The sequence below is a fragment of the Piliocolobus tephrosceles genome, chromosome 1, assembly GCF_002776525.5.
Source record: "Piliocolobus tephrosceles isolate RC106 chromosome 1, ASM277652v3, whole genome shotgun sequence".
Lineage (NCBI taxonomy): Eukaryota > Metazoa > Chordata > Mammalia > Primates > Cercopithecidae > Piliocolobus > Piliocolobus tephrosceles.
In genome coordinates, this window is record NC_045434.1 from 179,980,975 (window position 1) to 179,994,217 (window position 13,243).

Sequence of the window (13,243 nt, forward strand, 5' to 3'; positions counted from 1 at the left end):
TACCACTCTTTTATATCTGATTGGAATATTATATAGCCTTTTTTTTTTTTTTTAGACAGGGTCTTACTCTGTCACCCAAGCTGGAGTACAGTGGCATGATCTTGGTTCACTGCGACCTCTGCCTCCCAAGCTCAAGTAATCCCCCCACTTCCAACCCCCCGTAGCTGGAACTACAGGCATGCACTACCATGCCCGGCTAATTTTTGTGTTTTTCGTAGAGATGGGGTTTCGCCATCTTGCCCAGGCTGATCTCACGCTCCTGAGCGCAAGCAGTCCACTCGCCTCGGCCTTCCTGAGTGTTGGGATTACAGGCATGAGCCACTGCGCCCAGCTATGCAACCATTTAAATGATTTTATCAACATAATGCACAAATGTCAATGTTAAGTGAAAAAACAGGATACAAAATTATAAATAATGCATTATGATCTCAACTATATAAACAGATACAAGTTGGGAACAGCTAGAGGAAATACACCAACATTTTAACAGTAGGTAATGGAATTACAGGTAATTTCTTCTTTATATTTTATACTTATCTGTATTTTCCAAAATTTCTCCAAGTACTGATTACTTTATAACAAAGAAACTTTCTGAAAAATCCATCTACTAAACATCAGTTCAATTCAATATCAAAGAAAACTAGAATGCATCCAAAGACAACCGATCCACTTCGCAGACGTGATGCTATATTCCACTGCGTTAAATAGGAATATTAACTTGAAGTGAAGACTCAGAAGAACATGAGCACAGTCTTCAAGTTTCTGAAGGGCTTCCGTGCAGAAGAATTATTTGGCTTGTCTTCTATAACTCCAGGAGATAGAGATATCCATAAGAGCATTATTTTGTCTGTTCACTGATGGATCCTCAGCACCTAGAATAGTGCCTGCTGCATGGTAGGCACTCAGTGTTTGTTGAATTGAATAGAAGTTACAGGGAGATGGATCTGGGCTCAACAAAACGGATCCTTTTCCACTCCCTTAGGATGTAAGGGCCAAGGCTCATCACTCAAGGATGGTATAAGACAGCATGTAAGGGTAAGATGGGTTCACAGCAACTTGCTTGGTCCCTCCCAGTCCTGACATCCTATGGCTTGTATTACTCTAAGTCATTACCTAGGTCTCTATGGTGTACCTAGAATCTGGTGATGGAATGATGCAGACAGGATATGGAATGAGGAGGGCAATGAGAAGCTAGTTCAAGGAATTATACTTGGTCTGCTCTAATTAACCTTGAAGGAATCTCTAAAATGCTCTAAAGAATATATGATATTATTTTATTTTATTTTTTAGAGACACGATCTTGCTGTCACCCAGGATGGAGTACAGTGGTGTGATCACAGCTCACCACAACCCCTAACTCCTAGGGTCAAGCGATCCTCCCACCTCAGCCTTCCAAGTAGTTGTGACGACAAGTGTGCACCAGCATGCCTGACCAATTTTTTAAAAAATTTTGGGGAGATGCAGTCTTGTTATGTTGCCTAGGCTGGTCTCAAACTCCTGGTCTCAAGTGATCCTCCTGCCTTGGCCTCCCAAAGTACTGCGATTATAGGCATAAGCCACTGTGCCCAGGCAAAAAAAAACCTTTAAAACACAATTTACAGACACTTTATAGGCTTTAACCCAAAGCACCTTCTATTTCGTAAGTGATATACTGCATAACCACATAATTCTAGGGGGAAAAGGGTGCTAATGAAGTTACAATTTCTCCACCAGGTGATGAATAATATCAATACAAAAACTCTAAGCACAAAGATGAAAAACAAAACACCCACAAAACTATTCTATGGCTCTGAATTGTACCCTTTCCCCCATGCTAGGAGATATTTCACTGATTAAAAAGGGGAGGCGTAGGTACAATCATTACAATAAACTGTTTTTTGTACTTCCACTGATCGTGTGAATACAAGGAACTGGAACCTAATTCTCAGGAATGATTTATAAAGAGCATCCAAGTTATCTTCACTTTGCCGTCAGAAAACTGTATCACTTTTAGATGCTTTTACTGTTCTTTGAAAAATTCCATTGCCACTTACAGCCCTTGGGGGAAATAATATGAAAGGTAAAAGTAAATCATGTGTAGCAGCCTCAAAAGTGGTTGGAGAAAAAAGAAAAATATTCAAGTGGCTTAAGATAGTAAATACAGAACACCCAGGACAACATTACACAGTCAGATAATATATGTGAAAATGCTTTGACAACTATAAAATGCTATACATATGTAAGGCACTGGCATTATTACTACACAGACATTCTACTAAGCAAAGTAGGGACAATTTATGGAGATTTTTACCACCTCACAAGAAAAACAGCTTTACAACAGAAACATGACCTAGAGAAACAAGAAGCAGCAAAAACGTCTGGCTTTCAAATCCCAACATGAGACCACAGACAAACAAACTTCTAAATGGGAAGCAAAGAATTCAATCATTTCTGGAAATACCAACCACAAGTGGACAGAGACAACTCAGCCTCAACGAGCAGATTCACACAGACCTAGGAAGTCTTACCAGGACTTCATTTCTCTTCTCCAAAGGTAAATCTTTGGGCCTGGCTCATTCCAACTGAAGCCTTTAATAAATGAAGAATGGAATGGGTTAAAGTGTAGCCCAAAAGGCTCTACTAAGCAGTTAGACAGGTCTTGTGCATGCTGGCTGTCCAGCCCTGTGCAGAGAGGGACATGACAGGTTTAGGGACACAGTTGCAAAACTAATCATAATCTTTGCCCATTGACACAGCTCTTTTTTTTTTTTTTTTTTTGAGACGGAGTTTCACTCTTGTCGCCCAGGCTGGAGTGCAATGGCGTGTTCTCGGCTCTCAGGTTCAAGTGATTCTCCCACCTCAGACTCCCACGTAGCTGGGATTACAGGCGCCTGCCACCACACCTGGCTAAATTTTTTTGTATTTTTAGTAGAGACAGGGTTTCATCACGTTGGCCAGGCTGCTCTCCTGACCTTGTGATCCGCCTGCCTCGGCCTCCCAAAGTGCTGGGATTACAGGTATGAGCCACTGCGCCTGGCCCTAGCTCTGACATTCTTGCCATGGGCAACTTCACATGCCCCCTGCTCTTTGCCATTGTCACTGCCATCATATTTCTAGTAGTAGGAGACAAGCAGCAGCTGCTCATAGTGGTTTCAGTGGGAGCAACAGTTCTACACAGCCATGGCCAAGGACAATTTGGATTTAAGGCTGGCCCTTGGCAAAACTGTCTGTAAATTTTGAGACTTTAACCATGTAAGCAATCTCCCTCTCACCATTAACATCTCCGCTCAGGAAAGGACCTAATGAACCTAATACAGGATGGTGCTTAATCTATCACCTTTCCCAGGATCCTTAACATTTCCGCTGCAATCTACGGACCTCAAGTCAAGGGAATGAAGAGCTGATGCAGGATACCAGGAAGGACAGGGCTCTGCTTGGTTGGTCAACAGAAGGAAAGCCCTCAACACTCAGAGGCTCGTGCCCTCCAAGCAGAGACTTCATGTGATTGAATACCCTAGTGCTCTTAGGTATCACCTTAACCTGGGGAGAGGGAGAGGCAGCTGAGTTGTTTCTGGAATATTTTGGGGTCTCCCAGACTCATGGGTTGGGCTTGAGATTTATTATGTTTAGCTTCAAACCACTTAAAAAAAACTAAAACAACCACTCTATCCCCAAACAGGTCAATAAAATATTAGTGGAAAAAAGATCAGACCTCAAACAAGTTAGGACAGTGACCAACTGCCAACCCAGTTAAAATCAACTTTTTGAAACCAAAATAATATTTTCTCTATATTCTAAAAAAGAATAATCTACTTTTGTGGGTAATTGTCTTCTGATTTCCTTTTGAATTCTCTATTTATATTTGGAAATATTTTAATGTATTAAAAACAAGATAGAAAACCAGGATAACTTTTCCCAAAGAACAGAGTCTGTTTTTTCTAACCCATATATTGGGTTCAATTCAATTCTACATGACTAGGCTGGACACAGTGGCTCTCGCCTGTAATCCCAGCACTTTGGGAGGCCAAGGCGGGTGGATCACCTGAGGTCAGGTGTTTAAGACCAGCCTGGCCAACACGGTGAAACTCTGTCTCTACTAAAAATATAAAAATTAGCTGGGCGTGGTGGTGTGCATGCCTGTAATCCCAACTACTTGGGAGGCTGAGGCAGGAGAATCGCTTGAACCCGGGAGGCAGAGGTTGCAGTGAGCTGAGATCGCGTCATTGCACTCCAGCCTGGGCAACAAGAGCAAAACTCCGTCTCAAAAACACAAAAAATTTTTCATAACTAGACTTACGTATTTGTATGTGCAATAGTGAAGAAATGCACTTTATGATAAAGAGAAATAGCTTCAGCCATGAACAAATCTTTATTGGAAAGCAGAGTTCTAAAACTTAACCATTCTCAATGATCACACCAATAGAGGGAAACAGAGGCATGGATAATAAAAGGTGCTATAGTTCAGATTAGAATTCGGACAAGATTTCTATTGAGCATCTATTGTTTTAGGTTATTTGCTAAGAACTTTCACATATTATCTCGTTTAAATTAAAGGTGCCTTATAATACAGATCCTTGGAATAGATTTGACTATAAATGTCTTTGCATTTACACAAAGCCGATACATAAGTCATCACCCTCCAACCTGTGCACGCATGTCACTCACATATGTGAGCACACGTGTGCATCCTTGGATTCACTAAAGAAAGCTTCAATACTAAATGGATGTCTGGTACGCCAGAAAAAAACCTTCATGTACAAAACAAGCAGGAAACTGAAGCATGATAGCAACCGAAGACCCCACTTATGGTAGCTTTTAGAACCATTATATTTGAGCAGGATCATGTAACAGTGGCTGGCAGTGAAACTCTGAAAGTTACCAGAAAGTAATCAACTATATAAATAACATGAGTAGGCCAAGCACAGTGGCTCACACCTGTAATCCCAGCACTTTGGAAGGCAGAGGCAGATAGATCACCTGAGGTCAGAAAATCAAGACCAGCCTGGCCAACGTGGTGAAACCCTGTCTCTACTTAAAATACAAAAATTAGCTGGGGGTGGTGGCAGGTGCCTGTAATCCCAGCTACTCGGGAGGCAGAAGAATTGCTTGAACCCGGGAGGCAGAGGTTGTAGTGAGCCAAGAACACACCATTGCACTCCGGCCTGGGGGACAAGACTGAGACTTTGTTTCAATAAATAAATAAATAAGATAATCTACTTAGCACTTCAGATTATCTTGTGTTATGAGGAAGATGTGTCATCCAAACATGACTTGGTGCACCTCCATCAGTTTCTACCTTTCCCCTTATTTCTTCCTACCCCACCCACAGCATTTTTTTGTAAAACAGTTATTTTTATTCTTAACAAGTAGATGCCACACCCCTCCTCCTTCCATTTTAAAGTTCTTTGTGACAATGCCGAAAGAAATCTCACCTCCACCTCACTAAAATGCACAGACATTTATGTGGCCATTTTCTCTTTCCACTGTGATTTTGAGGTGATTTAATTCAATTCAACATTTACTGAACTGGTTGGTATGACTCAAACACACTATTAAGCAGGAATACAAAGTTGAGTTAGACAGTCTCTGCCTACCAGGAGATTATAGTCTCCTCACAGAGAGAGATAGAGACATAACTTAAATACTCATTTTTTTTTCACTCATGAAACACATTTATTGTTTCGCATATTCATTCAGTGCATATTTATTTAGCACCTACTTTGGGTCAAGCCCTGAGAAGCTCAATCAGACAAGTATTTAAGTGCAAGTAGTCTATTTGGATAGTAATTTCAGGAAACGTTGGGAGGGGCGTAGAGAAGGGAATGAGGCAAACAAAACATACTTTATCAAGTGAGTTACCTCCTCTCAGCAACCAGAGCTGAATCCTGCTGAGGAACTCTAGGAAATGGCTTAGTACATGCACTTCAGCTATTCCACCTGAGAGGCCAGGGAGTTGATGATTTCAAGTTTTTATTTTGAGACAGGGTCTTGCTCTGTCGCCCAGGCTGGAGTGCAATGGCATGATCTCAGCTCACTGCAACCCCTGCCTCGCGGGCTCCAGTGATTCTCCTGCCTCAGCTTCCTGAGTAGCTAGGACTACAGGCACAAGCCACCACGCCTGGCTAATTTTTGTATTTTTTGTAGAGACGGGTTTTCACCATATTGCCCAGGCTGGCGTCGAACTTCTGAGCTCAGGTGATCTGTCTGCCTCGGCCTCCCAAATTGCTGGGATTTCATAAACTCATAATGTCTACCTCTCAGGGTAGGAGCCACCAGGCCCAGCCAATTTCAAGTGGTTTACACATCAACTCAGTTTTTGGTTAAGGCTGCTCCAGGGGCATGGTGTTAATTTCCTGACCCTTCTGGCTTGCAATACATGTGTGGGCAACATGGGATCCTGTACCGGACAAAGCCCTCTGACAGGTACAGGTGCTGGTAGTCAGAAGCTGGGCCCTGGTGCAATCAAATGGTGAAAGCCAAAGGGACTGACAGGGAAGGAACAAGCACTGTCTTCTTAAGGGCTGGGCATGGGAGTTGAGAGGTGTGAGTAAAACAAACAACATCCCTGGAATTTAAGACAAACAACACACAGTTGTTATTAATGCTATCAATGTTCTGTGCAGAGCACCTGGGTCTCGTGGAGCCGCGGGAGAGAGAGGAGACTGTGACACAATGTGCTAAGTGCTCCAACAGACCTACATCAGGGTCCAGGGAGAGCAAAAGAGGAAGGAGCAGTTAGGATGATTATCTCTGCCTGGGGAAAGAGAAAAATCAAGGAAAGTTTCAGAAAGAAAATGTGTTTAGCTTAGACTCCTCGTGCCTCTAAGCGCTGAAGAAATGTTGAAAACTAATAAATTCATAATCTCTACCTCTCAAACAAATCAACAGTAAGACATTGCATCTTATAGGCACTGAGTTCAAGAATGTCTCAGGGCTAAAGTAACTCCTTGGAAAGGCCCTTCAAGAAGTTGAAACAACATGAGATGAAAGGTAATTTGGCAAAGTGGATACAGTATTGGCCTTCAAATCAGAGTCCTGATTTATTTAGCTGCTATCATTTAGCTTGGCAAGACACAAAAATCTCTTCGGTTCTGTCTCCTCTTCTATAAAACGGAAGGACCCCAGAACCTGGCAAAGCTTCCTCCCTCATCTCCCTTGCCACCTCACAACATGATCTTTCTTCAGCTAGGAAGACAAAGCTCAGCAAGTCCTTCTCCTCTGTTCATATCAGTCATCCAAGTCTCCGTCTCTGATGCCACATCATTTCCCTGGACTCTAGACCCCACATGGCTCTGACACCGCCTTTTCTTTCTTTTTTTTTTATTATACTTTAAGTTCTAGGGTACATGTGCACAACATGCAGGTTTGTTACATATGTATACATGTGCCATGTTGGTGTGCTGCACCCATCAACTTGTCAGCACCCATCAACTCGTCCTTTACATCAGGTATAACTCCCAATGCAATCTCTCCCCCCTCCCCACAATAGGCCCCGGTGTGTGACGTTCCCCTTCCCATGTCCAAGTGATCTCACTGATCAATTCCCACCTATGAGTGTGAACATGCGGTGTTTGGTTTTCTGTTCTTGTGATAGTTTGCTGAAAATGATGGTTTCCAGCTGCATCTATGTCCCTACAAAGGACACGAACTCATCCTTTATTATGGCTGCATAATAGTCTATGATGTATATGTGCCACATTTTCTTAGTCCAGTCTGTCACTGAGGGACATCTGGGTTGATTCCAAGTCTTTGCTATTGACACCGCCTTTTCTCATTCCACCCTCCACCTCTTCCCATCTCCACTCTGCCCTCTGAAACTCAATGGGCAGAAAATTCCCTTATCCTCAACCTTTTCCATGTGCTTTCCCTTCACCTTCCCTTCACCTTTTTCTGAGTCCAGCTTGCACCCTGTCTCTCACCAATGGCACTGCTTCCCCAACAGCCCTCTAAGTTGTGGCTGTTTTCTCCCCTCTTGCCACAGATTACTGGGCCTAGATATCCTCCTTGCTCCTGACTGCAATTACCAGATCATTCTGCCTTCTTTCCTCCCTAAAATATCCAGCCTGAATCTCATCAGGCCACACAACACATCACCCCTTCTTGTGCAAGTCGTCTACAGAGCCCAGGTCACTCCCTCTCTTCTTGAAGCTTTAGCTCCTTACTCCCACACTGTCAGAAATATTGGTGCTTTCCATGTCCCTATGAAGAATCCTTTCAATGCCAAGGACTCTCAATGTCTTGACCTCCTTTTCTCCAAAGACCTTCTCCAACATCCCACCTCAGCTCCTGGTTACGTTCTAGACTTTGTGCAAGAATCTTTATTCTAATCTCCAACTACTCCTCCTATCTTTCCAGCTTGCTTCCTCTAGTACTATACATTGACCCAGCTATGCATTGACCCCACAAGAAGCTACCATCCACAGGTACCACCATCTTTTTACTGTCCCTCCCTTCATATCTTCAACTTCCCTTCTTATCCTATTCAAACTCCATAGGCAAGCACCATGATCACTTCCTGCATATACCCTCAAATCCTTGCACCCACTTAGTGTTTAGGTAAACCACTACTCTGGTCAGACCGATCCAACCCTCTACTTCATGTCCGTCCTTTGTAATGAAACATACCTAGAGAAAATACACAAACCTGCTGACTTGTCTCAAGGGCACCCTTAATGTCTGGCAATCATTATACTTCCCTAGTCCCCTCACTCAACCTCAACACTATTTCACACTTTCTCTTCTTATCTTACACCTTTATTACTTTGTCCCATCTTCTCATTCTTCCTATCTCAATGTGAAAAATTGAAGCAATCAGAAAAGACCTTCTCTGTAAGTTCCCACTATCACATCTATCCACCCACCTGCACCTGTGACATACAGATTACCTTCTCGGTTCTTATAATGGCTGAACTGTCCTTACTCCTAGCTTAGACCAACCCCTCCAAATACGTAGTAGATCCCAGGCCTTCTCAGCTGCTTAAAGCACTGCTCCTGCCATTTGCCTGTCTCTCCTACATCACCAATTTCTCCCACTGTATTAGATCATTCACGACAGCACACAAACGTACCATTATGTATCCCTTCTTTATGAAAAGTCTCCCAGCTGGGCACGGTGGCTCATGCCTGTAATTCCAGCACTTTGGGAGACTGAGATGGGCAAATCAATTGAGTTCAGGAGTTCGAGACCAGCCTGGCTAGCATGGTAAAACCCCATCTCTACTAGAAATACAGAAATTAGCTGAGTGTGGTGGTGGGCGCCTGTAGTCCCAGCTACTCAGGAGGCTGAGGCAGGAGAATCACTTGAACCCAGGAGGCAGAGGTTGCAGTGAGCCGAGATTGCACCACTGCTCTCCAGCCTGGATGACTGAGCGAGACTCCATCTCAAAAAAAAAAAAAAAAAAGGAAAAGAAAATCCTCTCAATCCTGTCTCACTTTGGGCTCCCATCCTGTTTTTCACCTTCCCTTTACAACAAAACTCCTAGACTGGTTTAGATTCACTCTTTCCTACTACTTACCTGAAACTGCTCTTCCTGGGGCTGCCAATGCTACATGCACATGCTAAATCAATTCTCATTCCTCATCCGACTTCATCTACCAGCAACTTTTTTTTTTTTTGAGATGGAGTCTCGCTATGTCACCCAGGCGTGAGTGCAGTGGCATGATCTCTGCCCACTGCAACCTCTGCCTCCCAGGTTCTAGCGATTCTCCCACCTCAGCCTCCAGAGTTGCTGGGATTACAGGCGTGCACCACCACACCTGGCTAAATTTTTTTACTTTTAGTAGAGACAGGATTTCACCATATTGGCCAGGCTGGTCTTGAACTCCTGACCTCAAGGGATTCACCCACCTCGGCCTCCCAAAGTGCTGGGACTACAGGCAAGAGTCACTGTGCCTGGCTTACCAGCAACATTTGACATGATCTGATCACATCTTCCTTCTTGAACGACTTTCTCCACTTGGCTTACAGGACACCCACTCTCCTGGGTTTCATTTTTTTTTTTTTAACTCAGGATTCCTTGCTAGTTTCTCCTACTAAGCACTGGAGCTCAGTCTCTGAACCCTTCTCCATCTATAGTCACTCCCTTGATAGGTGTGTAAAGGTGCTCCTACTTTGATAGCTCCAGGCCAAGCCTTTCTCCTGAATCCCAATCTTTCCATAAATGGCTACCTGACATATCCCCTTGGATGTTTAATGTGCAACTCACACTGAGTTCTGATATTCATCACCTGCCCAAACTTATACCTGTCTTTCTTTCCATATCAGCAAATATCATATTTTATTCTTCCAGCTTCTCAGGCCAAAAATTTTGGAGTCCTCCTTGATTAGTCTTTCCTGAACACCCAACATCTGATCCAGTAGTAAAATCCTGATCACGTTGTCTTCAAAATATGCCCGAACCCAGTCACTTTTCACCTTCTCTCCTGAAATCATTTTAGCCCAATAATCTCTTCTCACCTGAAATGTAGCAATAACCTCCTAAGCAACCTCCCTACTTCTGCACTTGGTCCCTCTGGTCTATTCTCAACAGCATAGCCAGAATGACTCTGTAACCCATTAGGCAGATCATGTCACTTCTCCGATCAAAAGCTTTCAGTGGAGGCTGGGCACGGTAGCTCACGCCTGTAATCCCAGCACTTTCGGAGGCTGAGGCAGATGGATCACGAGGTCAGGAGTTCAAGACTAGCCTGGCCAAGATGGTGAAACCCCATCTCTACTAAAAATACAAAAATTAGCCGGTATGGCGGCATGTGCCTATAATCCCAGCTACTTGGGAGGCTGAGGCAGAGAACTGCTTGAACCCGGGAGGCGGAGGTTGCAGTGAGCCGAGATCATGCCACTGCACTCCAACCTGGGTGACAAAGCGAGACTCCGTCTAAAAAAAAAAAAAAAAAAAAAACCTTTCAGTTGGCCAGGCACAGTGGCTCATGCCTGTAATCCCAGCACTTTGGGAGGCCAAGATGGGTGAATCACTTGAGGCCAGCAGTTCGAGACCAGCCTGAACAACATGGCAAAACTCTGTCTTTACTAAAAATACAAAAATTAGCTGGGTGTGGTGGTGTGTGCCTGTAATCCAAGCTACTAGGGAGGCTGAGGCAGGAGAATGGCTTGAACCTAGGAGGCAGAGGTTGCAGTGAGCTGAGATCGCACCACTGTACTCCAGCCTGGACAACAGAGTGAGACTCCATCTCAAAAAAAAAAAAAAAAAAAATCCTTCAGTGGATGATTCCAGCTCATCCAGAGTAAAAGCAAAAGTCCCTCAGTGACCCACCAGGCCCTATGTATCTGCTTCCTCCCCACCCACCTCTCTGACTTCTCCTGATACTCACATCTTGGCTCACTCTGCTCTGCCACGCTGGCCTCCTTGCTATTCCCTGTTGCCTAAACTACTGTACTTCCAGATATCTAAACGGCTTGCGTCCTCGCCTCCTTCAGATCTCTACATGGATGTCATCTTCTGGGTGAGGACCACCCCAACCACCCTGTCTAAAATTGCAATCCCCTCTCTTACCTCCAGAAATGTTCTCTTTTCTTTGTTTCTCCTTAGCTCTTTTCACCAATATACTATACTTTGCATTTACCTTGTTTACATTCTATTTTCCCCATCTAGAATGTAATCTACTTGAGAGGCACAGATTTCTGCCTACTTTATTCTGGTGCCTAGAAACAGTACCTTATACACAGTAGGCCATCAACAGATATCTGTTGACAGGATTAAAAAAATGAATAAAATCATAATAATGAGCATGAAGCCTGCCTCTGTTCCCACTCTCCATTTTATCTCTACTGCCTAGCACAATGCCTGGCACAGTGGGCACTCAATAAATATTTGTTAAATGAAATAAATGAATGTATAGGATTGTTGAAAAGATTAAGACACATAAAATATACTAAAGTATTAATAACAGAGTTACAGGAATGAAGAATCAGTATTCCTGTCAGTTCCTCAACACAAAGTAATCTAAATTTATCACTTTCTCATAGTGGAATCTGGAGTTACATGTTTTCTTTTTTTTGAGACAGGGTCTCGCTCTATTGCCCAGGCTGGAGAGCAGTGGCACTATCACAGGATCCTCCTGCCTCAGCCTCCCAAGTAGCTGGGACTACAGGTGCACTCCACCATGCCTGGCTAATTTTTATTTTTTATTTTTTGAGATGGAGTTTCACTGTGTCACCCAGGCTGGAGGGCAGTGGCGTGATCTCCGTTCACTGCAACCTCCGCCTCCCGGGTTCAAGTGATTCTCCTGCCTCAGCCTCCTGAGTAGCTGAGTTTACAGGTGCACTCCACCATGCCTGGCTATTATTTATTTATTTATATGAGATGGAGTCTCACTGTGTTACCCAGGGTAGAGGGCAGTGGCGTAATCTCAGCTCCCTGCAACCTCCGCCTCCCAGGTTCAAGTGATTCTCCTGCCTCAGTCTCCTGAGTAGCTGGAATTACAGGTGCATGCCACCAAGCCTGGGTAATTTTTGTATTTTTTTTTAGTAGAGACAGGGTTTCACCCTGTTGGCCAGGCTGATCTCGAACTCCTGACCTCAAGTGATCTGCATGCCTTGGCCTCCCAAAGTGCTGGGATTACAGGCACCTGCCACCGCACCCCATCTAATTTTTTATTTTTATAGAGACATGGTCTCTCTAAAAAATTTTTCAGAATATGTTATAGGTTTGTGTTAAAACAATATAAACCCAATTATAATCCAAAAACAATTATAATCCAAATTATAATTGTTTCTCGGGACAATGGGTAAAGTGGCCAAGGAAGTAGCTGGAGTGAGATGAGGCCAGCACTGACGTATGTAGATTCAGTGTCCTCCCTGCTAGTGAGGGGAGTGGCAAGGAGGTGTGGATGGGTGGAGATGACACAAACATCTCTGAGTGATGGCTGTACTCCCTTCCACCAAGCAGGCCCAACAAATTTGGTGGAAGTGTTCTGGTAGCAGCAGCAGGTGGTTCAGAAATCTAGGAGTAGGGGCCAGGTTCGGTGGCTCACACCTGTAATCCCAGCACTTTGGGAGGCCAAGGGGGCATATCACCTGAGGTCAGGAGTTCGAGACCAGCCTGGCCAACATGGTGAAACCCCATCTCTTCTAAAAATACAAAACATTAGCCCGGTATGGTGGCACGTGCCTGTAATCCCACCTACTTGGGAGGCTGAGGCAGGAGAACTGCATGAACCTGGGAGGCGGAGGTTGCAGTGAGCTGAGATCGCGCCACTGTACTCCAGCCTGGGCAAGAGTGAGACTCCGTCTCAAAAAAAAAAAAAA

The 13,243-nt window shown here is 44.0% G+C and overlaps 1 protein-coding gene across 1 annotated transcript in view; it reads right to left on the bottom strand.

Moving 5' to 3' along the window:
* Nucleotides 1–13,243, bottom strand: part of RIMKLA (ribosomal modification protein rimK like family member A) — a 34,128-nt gene that overhangs the window by 15,551 nt on the left and 5,334 nt on the right. The window lies entirely within an intron of this gene.